General features: G+C 41.4%; 1 protein-coding gene across 1 annotated transcript in view; it reads left to right on the top strand.

Moving 5' to 3' along the window:
• Positions 1-16,635, top strand: part of hsf2 (heat shock transcription factor 2) — an 84,387-nt gene that overhangs the window by 27,775 nt on the left and 39,977 nt on the right. The gene's annotated exons all lie outside the window — the stretch shown is intronic.

The following is a 16,635-nucleotide window of genomic DNA, read 5'->3' as shown; positions in this document are numbered from 1 at the left end:
TCTTGTATTTTGAGGTAACACCACCAAGTTTCATCCTCCCCTTTCCTACCAGAAGACACACCAAGTACTCTCCTGCCTGTCTCTCTGATTACCTTGGCTGTCGTAGTCCAGTCTTCCGGGACCTTCTGCTGTCCATCGAGAGCCTGTCTCACCTCTTTCCGAAAGGCCACACAATATTCTACCTTTCCCATTTTCCACCACCTGATTCACTGGTCGAACTTTGTCTTCTTAGTCTTCCTACCCACTACCAGAGTCCTCCTCCACACCACCATTTTATGCTGTCGAGCTACACTCTCCCCCACCACAACCTTAGTCGGTAACCTCCTTCAGATTACTCTGTCTGCACAAAATATAATCCACCTGCGTGCGTCTACCTCTGCTCTTTTAAGTCACTCTGTTCCACTTTCTTCTGGAAATCAGTGTTCACCACTGCCAGTTCCATCCTTTTTGCGAAGTCCAACACCATCTGCCCCTCAAAGTTCCTTTGCTGAATGCCTTAGTTACCAATCACTTCTTCATCGCCCCCGTTTTCTTCACCCACATGTCCATTGAATTCTGCACCAATCACAACTCTCTCTCTGGGATGCTTAGGACTACTTCGTCTAGTTCCTTCCAGAATTTCTCTTTCAACTCGAGGTCACATCCTACCTGTGGAGATTAGGTCTACAAAGATACAATGTAGGTCCTTCTGACCTTCTCTGTACTTTTCCACGAGCATCCTCAAGGCAAATAGTGCATCTGTGGTACTCTTTCTAGGCATGAAACCATACTGTTGCTCGGAGATACTTCTGGCCTAAGTCTAGCCTCCACTACTCTTTCCCATAACTTCATTGTGTGGCTCATCATCTTTATTCCTCTGTAGTTTCCACAGTTCTGAACATTGCCTTTGTTGTTAAAAATGGGGACTAGCACACTTTTCCTCCATTCTTCTGGCATCTTCTCTCCCGCTAGTATTCTATTGAATGAGTTGGTCAAAAACTCCACAGCCACCTCACCAAATTGCTTCCATACCTCCACTGGTATGTCATCAGGACCAACTGTCTTTCCATTTTTCATTCTGTTCAGTGCCTTTCTAACTTCCCCCTTACTAATCATTGCCACTTCCTGGTCATTCACGCTTGCTTCTTTGACTCTACCTTCTCTCCGATTTTCTTCATTCATTAATTTCTCAAAGTACTCTTTCCATGTACTTAGCACACTACTTGCACCAGTCAGCGTAGTTCCATCGCTGTCCTTAGTCATCTTTACTTGCTGCACATCCTTCCCTTCTCTATTCGTCTGTTTGACCAACTTGTAGGGATTCTTTTCTCCCTCTTTTGTATCCAACCTGGTGTACATGTCGTCATATGCCTCTTGTTTAGCCTTTGTCACCTTGACTTTTGCCCTACGTCGCATCTCAATGTATTCCTTCCACCTCTCCTCAGTCCTCTCCATGTCCCACTTCTTCTTCGCTAATCTCTTTCCTTGGATGATTTCCTGTATTTTGGGGTTCCACCACCAAGTCTCCTTCTCCCCTTTCCTATCAGGAGGGACCCCAAGTATTCTCCTGCCTGCCTCTCTAAGCACCTTGGCAGTAGTATTGCAGTCTTCCGGTAGCTCTTCCTGTCCATCTAGAGCCTGTCTCACCTCTTTCCGAAAGGCCACATAACATTCTTCCTGCCTCAACTTCCACCACCTGATTCTCTGCTTTCCCTTTGTCTTCTTAATCTTCCTACCCGCTACCAGAGTCATCCTACACACCATCATCCTATGGTGTCCATTTACACTCCCCGCCCCCCCACCTTACAATCAGTTAACTTCCTTCAGATTACATTGTCTGCAGAAAATATAATCCACCTGCGTGCTCTTACCTCTGCTCTTGTAGGTCACTCCATGTTCCTGTCTCTGGAAATAAATGTTCACCACTGCCAATTCTATCCTTTTTGCGATGTCCAGCACCATCTGACCCTCAAAGTTCCTTTGCTGAATGGCGTATTTACCCATCACTTCTTTATCACCCCTGTTTCCTTTGCCAAGATGTCCACTGAAATCTGCACCAATCACAGCTCTCTCTCTCTCTCTCTCTCTCTCTTCTCTCTCTCTCTCTCTCTCTCTCCTCTCTCTCTCTCTCTCTCTCTCTCTCGTTCCTTCCAAAATGTCTCTCTCTCGTTCCTTCCAAAATGTCTCTCTCTCGTTCCTTCCAAAATGTCTCTCTCTCGTTCCTTCCAAAATGTCTCTCTCTCGTTCCTTCCAAAATGTCTCTTTCAACTCAAGGTTACATCCTACTTGTGGGGCATAGCATCAAATCACATTATACACAATACCCTCAATTTCAAATTTCAGCCTCATCACTCAATCTGATACTCTTTTCACCTCCAAGACATTCTTAGCCAGCTCTTCCTTTAAAATAACACCTACTCCATTTCTCTTCCCATCAACTCCATGGTTAATATATTTAAACCCTGATCCCAACCTTCTACAGGATTCGCACGCGGCCCGAAAAACCCCTAAATTTTCGAAGGTGCATTTAGGGTCTCCTGAAAGTCCTTAAAAATCCGTGAAACCGGTCAAGCCGCTAAAAAGGCCTTAAATTAAAAAAAATCAAAGGGAGGACATCTACCGCCAAAATTATCCCTAAAAAAAAATTACCTTTTATTTAAAAAAAATAGCGATCCGTCTGGCGTCCAAAACAGCCGGAAATTGTCAACGGAAGTCACCGTGTTGACAACTTGTCGCCATCTTGTCGATATTCCATTGTTTCTTTCCGTGAGTAGGCATTTCACTTAGTCTTCGTTACGACGTAGCGTAGTTCTTTCATCGATCCAACTTGTATCATGGGGAAGTGCATTTTTCAATATGCTTGGGTTGAAAATAAGAAGTTCGGGACCTGGGTTCGTCGAGATCCGAAAGATCGGCACATGTTTTACTGCCATCTGTGCAAGCAGAGTTACCAGCTTGAAAAGATGGGTGTCAAAGCGCTGGAGTCGCACCGGAAAAACAGGAGACTCGCTTATTTGGCGAAGACTCTCTCATCTTCCGTTCGGATGAATCGGTTTCTCAAATATCAAGATAGTGACGCATCAACTTCAGGCAGTGATACTAGCAGTGCATGCGCACCTACAGTTGTCCAGTCATCGACTTCAACCAGCCAGAAGTCAGGCTTTATGAACGTAGTTCAATACACAAAGACGGACTCGTTAAAGGCAGAGATGGTATGGACTTTAAAAGTGATCTGCAACCATTGCAGTTACAAATCTTGTGAAAATAATTCAAAAGTGTTTGCAGTCATGTCCCTACACACAGTTGTAGGGATTGTGCATGCCTTTTCTTCTGCCAACTAAGTCGCTTTCCTCCTCTTTTTTGTCTTCAACCTACATTTCCGGAGTTTCTACCGACGGCTTGCAAATTAACAGTGCCGGCGGCAGGCGGAGTTAGTCTGGGCCACGACCTATTATCCGGCCTTAGGACTGGCCTACACGACGCACAGGAATTGTGCACCCCTTTGGGCTACAGATTGACAAAAACAAGCAATCACATAAAATACACAATTCACACACTACCTAGTCTATATTAAAGTTAAAGTCGGATAAAAGCAATCAATTATACAAAGTCAACACATAGGATGCACAATTTACCTACTACTTAATCCAGTATCCTTATCCTATGTGGGATTTATTCCTGATTGAGAACAGATCCAGCAACAAAGTATTTGTATGCCTCCAGACTTTTACACGCTTTCGAACTATTCTGTGTAAATCTCGACAACTTACTCACCAGATAAATGTGTATCCAGTTGTCCAAGACAAGCAGAAGCGAATTAACAGTCCACTTTCTTATCAGTGAAAACGTCGGCTTCGGCATTAAATATGGGTCCTCCATCCCAAGTGTCTCTCATTTTTCCATGTACCTTCATTCATTATGACCTTCTAAATGTTGAACGGCATGGGACAAAACTCTGGGTGTCGTTCTCTAAGACATATTTTCGTTTTGTCACAACTGAATTAACTTGCAACAATGCTTTGACCGGCAATATGGCGAGTTACATGATTCATGACCAGCTCGATAATGGTGAACCACGAATAGGGAAGCGCATCGTGTAATTTTAACATAATATGGGGCGTTGAAACACTCTTAACTGCTGTAAATGAAGAAGACTGCATCTTGCACAACTGTGACTCTTAGAAAGAATAGCTCCTATTCATTAAATGTGTATTGTTCTTTGTTCTTGTTAGCTTATTTGTTCTTCTTCTCAGTACTCAACATGAATGTCGTACCAGGGTGGCAACGACTACCGGATACAAATTCTTTGTATTGTTCCATACTTGGCCATTAGAGCTGATTGTGATTCTGATTCTGGTGCAGCGGAGCCTTAATGTGAATTTAAAAATACTGTAAGATCTGTAATTCTGAGTTTACCCCTTTTAAAAGAGCGGGGGGAGGGGCGGAGTAAGTCTTAGACGAGGGGGAGAAATAACTGTCACTGAGTAGCTTGTTGTTGTTGGAGAGTTCTTTGTGCAACAGGAGTGTTAATTAAAAAAGCAACTATAAAACCCAGCAGTGTGTGTATTACAGGGTATTACAGTACAATGGGGGGAAAAAAAGCACTATTTCAATAACCAATGTAAATAAATACTTGAAAAATAACTACCTCAATATTTATTTTACTTGGCTAAAGGGACTTCTGCTACTGAACCTCCACGCACAGTGACTGCAAATTAGTACTGTAGGGAAAGACATGTTCATCTTTTCACATGACTGTCAGCTTCTGTCTGTGAGGCATGTCGGCGTCTCAGAGACTGTAACATATATTTTGAGCAACAAAAAATTAGACCATTTTTAAATATGTATATATATGTATGTGTATATATATGTATGTGTATGTTTGTGTATGTATGTGTATGTTTGTGTATGTATGTGTGTGTATGTGTATGTATGTGTGTCTATATGTATGTGTATGTGTATGTATGTGTGTCTATATGTATGTGTATGTATGTGTGTCTATATGTATGTGTATGTATGTGTGTCTATATGTATGTGTATATATATATATATGTATGTATGTGTGTGTGTGTATATATGTATGTGTATATATGTATGTGTGTGTATATATGTGTATATGTACATGTGTGTGTATATGTGTGTGTGTGTGTATATATATATATATATATATATATATATATATATATATATGTACAGTTCATGATGTATTGTTATAATCTAGCATAATTTACGGCATTTATCAACCCATCGATGAAAGCTAGCAGGAGATAATCTATATCTTCCTAAAGTATGTAAAGGGGAAAAGTTTTCAAATTCAAGATAACGCGGTACCACGGGGGAAAATTACCATTTGCATTTAGATATATGGATAGACTAATCTAATGTTAGAACTTAGATCAACTCAAAGTCAATCACAATCTCATACTTATTATAGTTATTCAGTGGAACAGAATTTCCTTAAACGCACTCGCAGTACATGAAGCAGCCCGGATCATGTGGTTTTGTCATCACTTCCGAACTTGCTCACTACGGTTAACTTGCGTTTCCCATTTTCGGGTGAATACTGATTCTTTTAGGCGCAGGCTTGTTTTGTCAACAACGTTTATGAAATAAACACTTAAATTAATGTCAAGACCAACGTTCCCTCTAATTTTTTGTCTGAGCAAATACACTCAGCCCGTGAGCGCCCCTTTTGACCACTGTGAACAACACAGACGTATGCACTGTGGTCAGAACAGTGTTATCCATTGAAGTTACATGGCTCATTCAAAGATTCAGATTACAGCATTTACATTTCCATCAGAACATTTATAAGAACAATTTTTTTTTGCAAAATTACAATGAAAATGTCAACAAACAAAAAAATACATTGCGAATTAAACCAAGCCAACTATGAACTATAAATTTGAAAGGTTGCTTGCAACTTTTTCATTTTTTTTTTTTTAACCCACAATGATATCCGTCTGTTGTTCTTGGTGTAAAACTGAATTATTGCTTGCAGAATATCTTTAGCAATGCATGTTGAAAGCTGAATGATGCTCCAAAGAAGCTTTAAGGTTAATGTTGCCTCCTAGGTTTAAAATCCAAAATTATCTTTTTGTGCACTGTGTTGTCTGTGCTTTCATCCTCGATCAGGCTGTGCCAAGGGGGAATTTTAACATTATACACCATCTCATCCTGTGCTTTCTACATTTGCTTCAGACCAGACTTTTTTTTTTACTCTAGAGAAAATCTCGTCCAGTTTCACCACTTTTTTTTCTATTATTCACATAACCATTCATTAAAGCAACATCACTTTTTTTTTCCCGTTTTTTGTTTTTTTTACTTTTAACATAATTATCGAAAGTATACATAAGCAGCATGTCGAACTCTTTGCTCTACGTTGGCCAGGCTGTGTGGGTGGACGGTGTTTGTAATTGAGTGTACCCCTTTAAGAGCCGAAGGGGGGCGGAGTCAGCTAAACTAGCAGGAGACCATGTGCTTCCTTGTTTTAAAAAAAAAAAAAAAAAAAAAAGTCACCCTGTGGTTCACTGCGGTGGATCGGTTTTCATGTGTGCTGAGTGTCTATGTATTTCTACTCGTAACAAATTTTACGCGCATTCTTTTTTTGTGCTCGACTGTGCAGATTTGCGAGTGGGATGGCGTGTGAGCGCGAACGCCCTCGTCAAATGTGACTGATGGCTTCATTTATTACAATAGTTAAAAAATAATAGCAGTCCAATGTGACTAACCAGATTAATCCACATTGTCAATATATTTTCAGAAAACCAGCAAGACCCTGCATTCATGATGTACCCACTCTTAAGGCTGTGCAATTGGGCACTTTGTTAAAAGTGGTGTGTTTTTACAAAAAAAAGGTCTGCCATTGACTTTACAAACTCAAATCTATTTTGTACATTTTTTTTTTTTTTAGGATTTACCAATCTTTTGAATCACTAAACTAATAATTCAGTTGTATGACCACAGTTTATTATAACTGCTTCAGATCTTTTAGATACCTTTCAGCTGTTATTTCACTGCAACATTCTTTAAAAACATTCCACAATTTATATTTTATATTTCTTGGTTTTGCTTTAGAAATAGCATTTTTGATGTTAAGGTACGTCGATTGGGCTGACCACTACATGACATTAACTTTGTTGGTTAGGAACTAAGACTTTGCATGTTTACTGGTGTTTTTGGGGTCATTGTCTTGTTGAAATACCAATTTCAAGGGCATGTTCTCTTCAGCATAAGGCAACATCACCTCTTCAAGTATTTTGACATATGTAAACCAAGCCATGACCCTGGTATGCGATAAATAGGCCCATCATAGGCGAAACATGGCCATATCATGATGCTTGTATCACGGGTGATTGTAGCTCTTTTGAATATCTGTGTTTTTTAAGCAAAGCAAAGCACATTTATTTGTATCGCGCATTTCATACACGAGGTAACTCAATGTGCTTTAGATGATTAAAGGCATTTGAAAACAAAGAGATAAAACATTTAAAATTGAATAAAAATGTTAAAAATTAGATGTTCCTAGAAAAACAGCTAAGACAAGCCTGAGGACTGCTGAGAGTGAACTCAAACCAACCAAGATTGTCTTTCTCGCGAGGGTCAGATAGGGAGAAACTCTGAGTGCGCTCCCTCAGTCTGCCAAAGTGGTAGTCCCTGTCTGCTCTTTTTATTGCTTTCTCAGGTCAAAGGGTTACAATCTTACACAGTGAAAATGCTGACACAGTTGGCTACACCAACAGCAAATAAACACTAAGGTACATGTTTCTTCAAGGCTGCAAGAGTGTCCTGATAAACCCACAAGACAAAAAGCAGGGCATTGTTTAAAGACATGTTTATGGCATTTAGGGGTATCATCTTGTGGTAGAAAGGCGTTATCTCCCAGTGTTGAGGAGTATCTGCTTAAGATCAGAAGGGAAACATGCTGAGGTCAGGATGGAGACATTGCTTCCCAGTGTTCAGGAGTATAAGCTTGAGGTCGCCAGGAGGGCATCGCCTCCCAGGTGTCACTGGGTCACACTTCAAGACACGCATGCAGCTCACAAAGAAAACAATTCAGACTAAGACTAACAGAAACAAACGCATGGTAAAACAATCCCAACAGCAACTATAGTAGTAATATACGTTTATCATGATAACAAACACAGTAATGAATTCCTTCACCAAAAACAATAAAATAATATAAATATAAAAAAGACAATTAAAACCACATACAATGCAAGTAATATGATCAAAAAGTGGATATATTCTAAAAAGCATGAGAAAAAAGAAAAGTTTTCAACCTGGATTTAACAAACATTCCCACTTGGGGCTGACCTCACCTCTGTTTTAACTTATTCCATTTGTGTGCAGCATAATAGCTAAATGCTGCTTCACCTTGTTTGCTTTGAACTCTGCACTCCACTATTTGACATGAGTCAATTGATCTCAGAGCTCTACTGGGTTTGTATTCCGTAAGCATTTCTTTCATGTATTCAGGACCTAAATCATTTAGTGATTTATAGACCAGTGGCAGAACTTCAACATATATTCTAAAGCTGACTGGAGGCTAGTGCAAGGACTTTAGGATTGGCATTATATGCTCTGACCGCTTTGTTTTGGTCAGAACGTCAGCTGCAGCATTCTGAATGAGCTGCAGCTGTTTAATACTCTTTTTGGGGAGTCCAGTCTACTTGAGATAAAAGCATGGATGCACTTTTCCTGGTCTGCTTGACACATGCAAGACTTCACTCTAGATACGTTTTTCAGATGGTAGAAGGCAGTTTTTGTGATTGATTTGATTTAATTGTTGAAAGGCGGGTCAGAATCAATCAGAACCCCATGGTTTTGGACTTGGTCTTTGGTTTTTAAAGATAGAGAGTCCAGGTGTTTACTTACAGCAATTCTCTTTTTTTTTATTGTCAAAAACAATTGTCTCAGTTTTGTTGTGATTTGGTTGAAGAAAATTTTGGCTCATCCAGTTATCTGCTTTAGAAAGTGGCACAATACCTCAATTGAACTGTAGTCATCTGGAGACACTGCGAAATATAACTGTGTCATCTGCATAGCTATGGAAGTCAAAATTGAAGTTTTGAAGAATTTGACCCAAGAGTAGTATATACACGCTGCACAGGAGGAGTCCAAGAACTGACCCTTGAGGGACCCAAGTTCATTGCCATTTGCTGAGACTGAGCTCCTCCAATGGTCAAAAAGTAGGTCCTTTCCTCCAGGTAAGACCTAAACCATTTAACGACCGTTGTTTTAATAGTTTATAGACCTGCAAGATACAATAGAACATTTAGGGAGGATTTTTCAGAACTGCGATCAGTTTTACTGTCTACAACTATTTGTCATAATGAGGGACTTAAACATTCATGTTAACAATAACATGGAAAAAACATCCAAAGAATTTTCTCCCATATGAGGCACGTTTGACTTCGCAACATATTTAGAGTCCAATATAGACTCAAGGTCACATCTTAGACCTGGTCATATCTAAGGATCTTGAAATTCTATCAATTGACATTAAGGATATGGGTATTTGTGATCAATTTTGTGTATTTTATGAACAACGGAGTCTTCCAAAAGTTCAGACAACATCAATGTCTTACTAAGAAAAGAGTACTTGAGTTTATGGAGACTGTAACTGTTCCACAGACTAAGAATGCTGAGACAGTCGATGAACCTTTGGACAATTTCACCTCAACAATCTCAAATGCGATGAATGCGGTCGGTCCTGTTCAAACCAAGACCATCCTGAGGCGACTTTGACCACCGTGGAGGAACACATTGATTGTCAAGAGGTCTAAATCTAAATGTAGGAAAGCAGAACTCAAGGGGAGATAAACCAAACTCGAAATTGACTAGGACCTCGACAGTGTCTTTGTAATTTCAACCAAGAGTTAGTCAGGACAAGACAGCAACATTTTTCTGAAATCATCAGTGAGAACCTCAATACTCGTATTCTGTTTGCATTGGTTGACATGTTCACAACCCCATCAAATCAGATTGCTACAGAGGACATAACGGCTGATAAATACAATGGGTTTTCCTGTTATTTGAGTGAGAAAATAAAATATATCAGGTCAAATGTCAGCACAAATCAGCAAAATGATAAAATAATTCTTCGTCTAGCCACTTTAAGAAAAATGTATTCTCAAGTCAGAATTTGCTAGTTGGCCAAAAAACAGTAGCAGCAATTGAAACCAACAAGCTGTCTTGACTCAATATCATCTCACTTTTTCAAAACTATTGTGAAGTCAGTGCTTGCTGATTTGCAGCAAATAATAAATTGCCTGCTGGTGAGTTTCCTAAAGCCTCTTAAAATCAGAGCACTGGATGATTCCATGTCAACAAACAATTGACCTATCTCTACTCTCCTTTCCTAGCCTAGATTCTTGAGAAAGTTGTTTTTAATTAACTCAGCAATTTCTAGAATTTAAATGTACTTCTTGACAAATTTCAATCATGGTCTACAGTCCCCTGAGCCAATTTGGACACAACAACCAATACAGGTTTCCCTTAGCGAATCAGGATACAGACCATAATGTGCATTCATACTGACAAAAAAGCCTGCTGCACTGTAAAAAGTTACACATGAACACACAAAAAAATCAATGTAATAGCAAGACTGCATAAAGTCAACCTTAATTTTTATTGACCGTTACTTATGTTCCACCCTAATTTGCTCATAAATCTTTTAAAAATCAGACATTGTAATTTTTCTGGATCCCCCCCCCCCCTTCTCATTTTGTCTCTCATAGATGAGGTATACCCATGATGGAAATTACAGGCCTCTCATTTTTCAATTGGGAAAATTTTGCACGATTAGTGGCTAACTAAATACTTGTCTGCCCAACTGTATTTGTGTGAAATAACAAAAAATCTCAAGATTTTTTTTTCTTGTTGTTGTTAATTGGAGACTAAATTGTCCCTAGGTGTGGTTGTGAGTGGGACTGTCTCCGTGTGCCCTACAATTGACTGGCAACCACTTCAGGTTATACATGGCCTCCTGCCCAGTGACAACTAGGATTGGCTCCAGCACTCCCCCGACCCTCATGATGACATCCGGCTCAGAAAATGGATGGATGGATATCTTACAGCCATATTCATGATTGAGAGCTAAACAAATGAAGAAAATAAAATTAAATTCTCTCAGAAATTCTCTATTATTTTTGGCATTGAACAAAATTAATAGATGGCCTAGTTCGACATAGATGTTGAGTACGAAGAACAATAAACAGCCAATTGACAGAACATTTTTTTTCTTTAAGAACGAGCAGTTGTGCAAAGTTCTGCAAGGATGCAGTCTTCAAGCATTTAGAGCAGTTAGTGTGGCCATCAGAGCGATAGTCCAGTGCAATGACAATTGGGCAAAGGGTGTCAAGACTGAAGGAGTGTTTGCAGAAGTAGGCTGATTTACCCTCTTCTTTATCCCTTTATCTTGGGCCAGAAATGTCATCTGTTTTCCCTGTCCTACTTTTAATCCTCACAAAGCGCACATTGCCAGTTCTCTATATTGTCTGCCTGTATCGAATCCGAGCGTGATGCTGCCGGGCCACAGGTCGCCATGTCAATTTTTTTCCTCACCTGATGAGCAACAACTATAGCCTCAGAAAGCTTCTCCCGCTCCCATTGTAATACATTTTTAGCATATTGTCTCTGACTGTAATACATTTTGGCATATTGTTGTCACCTCAGGGAGCACAGCTTCCATTTCAGCCCCCAGTACACCATATACTGTAATTTCTCAAATTATGCGAAAATTTTCCCCAAAATCTTTTCAAAAAGTTAATAGAGCGCATTATATTTAGGTATGAATAAAAAATACACACATTTATATAGTCGTATACAGGTACATGGAGTGGGAAAAAATGTATACATATATATTTCGATATGATATTCGATGTCCTCTGTTACACATTTATATACAGTATATTACGGTAATGTGCGCCCCCAACCTGAGCTCTCTGAGCTCCTCGCGGAGCTTGCATTTTACGATCATTAGTGTAGCATGTTTATTGCTACTGCACCAAAGATCAGAAATTATGGCCCGTGAGTTTGTTTTAACTTAAACTAAGAAAAAAAAATGTCGACTACAACAGCTAGTTGTGCAGCTGTTTTTAAAAGAAATGTCATCACTTGTGCCGATGACGCCGCCAACCGGGAAGTAGACAAACAATGATAGCTCCCCTCAATGGTTTCAGGTGGGTAACAAAACAACGTGAGGTCAAACTACATAATACAAGCGTCATGGGCACATTAAAAAAAACGGTAGCATACACACAATTGAAATGGTCGCTTTTTTGTTTTTTTTAAATGTGCCAATTACCTTTGTTTCTACGTAGTTTGAGCTCACGTTGTTTTGATAGCCACCTGAGGCCACAATGAAAGATGCTACAGATTGGAGCCGAATGGAGGGGGAGAGGCTGCGCTGCATAACCCAATCGCTTGGTATTAAAAAAATGTTTCCTCACAAACGCCATGGATGCCAAAGATGCAAGAGGCACCGGAACTGTACCAAGTCATCAAAGATGAGTTCCACAGCGACTCACGAAAGGTAGCTACTATGGATATTTTTCGGTTTGGAGAGGAGGAGTCAGATCCTTATTTTGAAGGCTTGGCCAAGGATGTGTAATGTAGTGGTGAACAGCACTATGCACAAACGTTTTATGCACAAATATTTAATGCAAAATAATGTTTATGTTAAACGGTGTCAAATTTTTGTATTTTCAAGACTAAAATGTGTTATTAACAGTATTAATAAAATGTGGTGCCATCATTGAGCATTTATTTTAGTTGGTTGAGGGATTCTGTTCTGACAATTGCAGGGTCCGGGACAAGTGTGTGCGCATTGTACATTGGCAGCAGGGTTTTCCCGATTTTTTTTTTTTTTTTTTTTTTTTTTTTTTTTTTTTTTTTTTTTAAAGGTCAACTTTGGGGGTGTGCATTATACTTCAGGACGCATTATACTTGAGAAATTATGGTAATCCTATATTCCAGCACCGACCTTAATGCGCCAAATCTGATACTCTGTTCAAGCATTTCACAGTAATAACTTTTCTCCACTCATTTTTAATGCCACTAATGTTGTCATCAGACATGGGGAAACTATGGCTCGTGGGCCTTATATGGCCTGTTGTGCTTTTCAATACGGCCCGCCACACTTATTGTACGGTGTACAACTGGTGAGCATATCTGCCTTATAGTTCCACTTAAAGGGCCACAGTCATGAATTGCATGATTTTTAGTCTGTTATTAATGAAAAAAGTGTAGCCTGCATGGACCCGCGCTTTTTTTCACCACAGAACTTGATTTTGACGTATACAGCTCTTTGAAGTCCCGCCGTGAAAATCCTCTCATTGGATTTGTTTTCGAGAAGAAGCAGGAAGTGATGTGCATGGCAGGACCGCCCTCAAGTGGACTCATTTTTTTCTATTAGTTTTACCTCCGAGAAGGTAGCTAGTTGTTCCTTCGTGTTAGCCAAAATGCTGGCCTGTTTGGTGGACATTGCTTGAACACTCAGGAGGATGGATTTCCCCTTCATAAGTTTGCAAGAGACCCAGTTCGTCATGAAAAATAGATTGCACGGGTGCAATGGATGAGAGCTTTGTGGGTTCAAAATGACAGGTAGGTGTGTATTCAGCTACTAAATAAATTAATAGTTTAGGGCAGACCACCTAATCGGTCTCTCATAAGGTAACAGAGTCGCGTACGTATGACAGGCGTGCTAAATGTGTCGATGTGCGCGTCGGACAGCGTCGGGCTCGCCGGCAAAGGCTGCTGCGTCACCTCGCCAGCTGAGGCTGCCGCGTCGGGTCGTGGACGGTAGCGGCGGCTCTGAACAACGCTGCCGACAATGCCAGACTCAGCCTCGTGCAACGACAACGCCGTAAAGCAACCCGGCTCGGCTCCGTATAAGCCACCTCGGCGCCGAAAATGAGCCACACCGCGTCCGCCTGTCACGACTTCGGCGAAGCCTGCGCGTCAGGCTCGCGGATGGTGGCGGCTCTGAACAACGCTGCCGACAATGCCACACTCAGCTGCATGCGATGACAACGTCGTACAGGGCCCCGGCTCGACGGTGTTGTTCATGGCAGACGGCCTTAATCGGCCAGGGTGGCTCATCTCCGCCGCGGAAGTGGATCGGACAGGGAGGCAATTTGGCCATGATCGCATATCATCTGAATATGGCTCGAAACAATAGGTTAATATTGCCCCGGTAACTTCACTCGGTTGTGTGATGTTCTCTTCTTCGAAAAGAGCTTCCGTAACAGAAGGGGCGTGTTCTTCTCCCATAGTAGGGTCCACCACGTGTTATCAAAGGCAAATATCCGGGGTGACGTCACGGACTGGGGTTGCAGCCAATATGGTGACCACTTGGATGTCGCCGAATGACACTTCCGCAACTTTGCGCATGGATGACGCGCTCTCTGCTCATATTTATTTTTTCGTATAGAATATTATATGTAGTTTTCATTACATCTATTTTAGAATGTTTGTCGGGATGACACTTGACCTTTAAAAAAAATAAATAATCATTCATCAATAACTCCTTTCATTTTGTCCCTGCAAAGCCAGCGTTTCTCCAATAGGCTGAACATTGGTGGACCTTTTTTGGAGTGTAGAATACTCTTTATTTTGCTCTCATTTTCCTGTTGCCGTTTGATCCCTTCTGAAAAAGTGACCAGACCATATAAAAGAAAAGGGTGAGTCAAAAGTATATAATAAAGAGTTGACAACGAAAAAGGCAGCATGGTGGATCAGCTGGTAAAATGTTGGCCTCACAGTTCTGAGGTCCCGGGTTCAATCCCGGACCCGCCTGTGGAGTTTGCATGTCCTCCCTGTGCTTGCGTGGGTTTCCTCCGGGCACTCCGGGTTCCTCCCACATTCCAAAAACATGCAACATTAATTGGACACTCTATTTCCCCCTTAGTGTGATTGTCAGTGCGGCTGTTTGCCTCAACGTCCCCTGCGATTGGCTGTCAACCAGTTCAGGGTGTACCCCGCCTCCTGCCTGTTGACAGCTGGAATAGGCACCAGCATTCCCCGCGACTTTCGTGAGGATAAGCAGCAAAGAAAATGGATGGATAATCTTGTCATTTATCAGAATCCGCTTTTTTGGCCAAGTGTGGAACAACACACAAGGAATTTGACTCCGGCACTCAGTGCCGCCCTGGTATGACATTAAGCACAAAGAACAAACAAAGCACAAGGGACATTCTGTTAGTAGGAAGAGTCACAGATGTACAAGATGCAGTCTTCATTCAGAACAGTTAAGAGTGCATGAATGCCCTACATTATGTTAAGCTTGTACAGCCTGCCCTTACCCTTTCGCGGTTCCCGTTATAGACCAGTGTAATGCCAATTGTGCAAAGGGAGCAGTTTAAAATGATGAATTGTGTGATAATCTACAGAATACATTACTAATACTAATACTGATTGGACCAGCAGGATCTGAGGGTGTGTCCCAACAACGGCACAAGGCAGAGAATAGTAGGTTTGCTGATCAAGAATTTAATTACTTATTTACCAGAGGGAAAAAAATTGTTCGAATGCCTGCTTGTTTTAACTCTCATTTATCGGTAGTGCTTACCTAATGGGAGGAGCTGGAAGAACTGGTGGCCAGGATGTGGAGGGTCTGAAAGGATCTTGCCCGCTCTGGACTGAGTTTGAGTGCCGTGGGAAGGGTGGTGCCGACAATCCACCCAGCACTTTTTATTGTCCGTTGTAGTCGGAGTTTGTCCTTTTTTGTGGCAGCCCCAAACCAGACTGTGATGGAGGTACACAGTACTGCTTGGATGACCGCTGTTTAGAACTGTCTCAGAAGTCTTCCTCAGAAGCCGCAAAAAGTACATCCTTTCCTTGGCTTCTGAGGATAGAGTTGATGTTCGTCTCCCACTTCAAGTCCTGTGAGACTGTAATTCCCAAGAACTTGAATGTCTCGACGGTTGACGCACAGTTGGACAGCGTCAGGGGCAGATGTGGTGAAGGATGCCTCCTGAAGTCCACAATCATCTCTACAGTCCTTGGTGTTCAACAACATGTTGTGTTGGGCACACCAAAGCTCCAGTCTCGCCAATACATGTCGGTACGCAGACTTGTCGTCGTCTTTGATGAGGACAATGACTGTGGTGTCATTTGCGAACTTCAGGAGTTTGAAAGTTGGATGCCTTTTGGTGAAGTCATTTGCGCGAGAAGAGCAGAGGGGAGAGGACACATACTTGGGGTGCCCTGGTGCTGATAGTGCGTGTGGATGAGGTAGTCTACCCCAGGCTCACCTGCTGTGTCCTGCCCATCAGGAAGTTGTAGATCCACTGGGAGATGGCAGGCGAGACGCTGAGCTGGAGAAGTTTAGAGCAGAGGATTTCAGGGATGATGGTGTTAAACGCAGGGCTGGAGTCCAGGAACAGGATCCTCGCATAAGTTCCTCGCTGTCGAGATTTTCAAGAATGAAGTGCAGACCCATGTTGACTCGTCAGTCAGGTTCCGACCTCCTGATCAGCTCAAACATGTATTGATCATGATCCACATACACATTACTGGCCATTGCGTATAGTGCAGGACCCGGTCAATTGCAATGGTGGAAAGAGAGCTCTGTCTTGAGCTTCAGATATGTTCAGGGTATGTTCAATATGTGTAATAAAAACCACTTTTTTAGCTAATCTATAGTTGAAA

Source organism: Syngnathoides biaculeatus, chromosome 23, assembly GCF_019802595.1.
Source record: "Syngnathoides biaculeatus isolate LvHL_M chromosome 23, ASM1980259v1, whole genome shotgun sequence".
NCBI classification, from domain to species: Eukaryota; Metazoa; Chordata; class Actinopteri; order Syngnathiformes; family Syngnathidae; genus Syngnathoides; species Syngnathoides biaculeatus.
The sequence above is the reverse complement of the archived record's forward strand: the minus strand, read 5'-3'. Positions and strand labels throughout refer to the sequence as shown.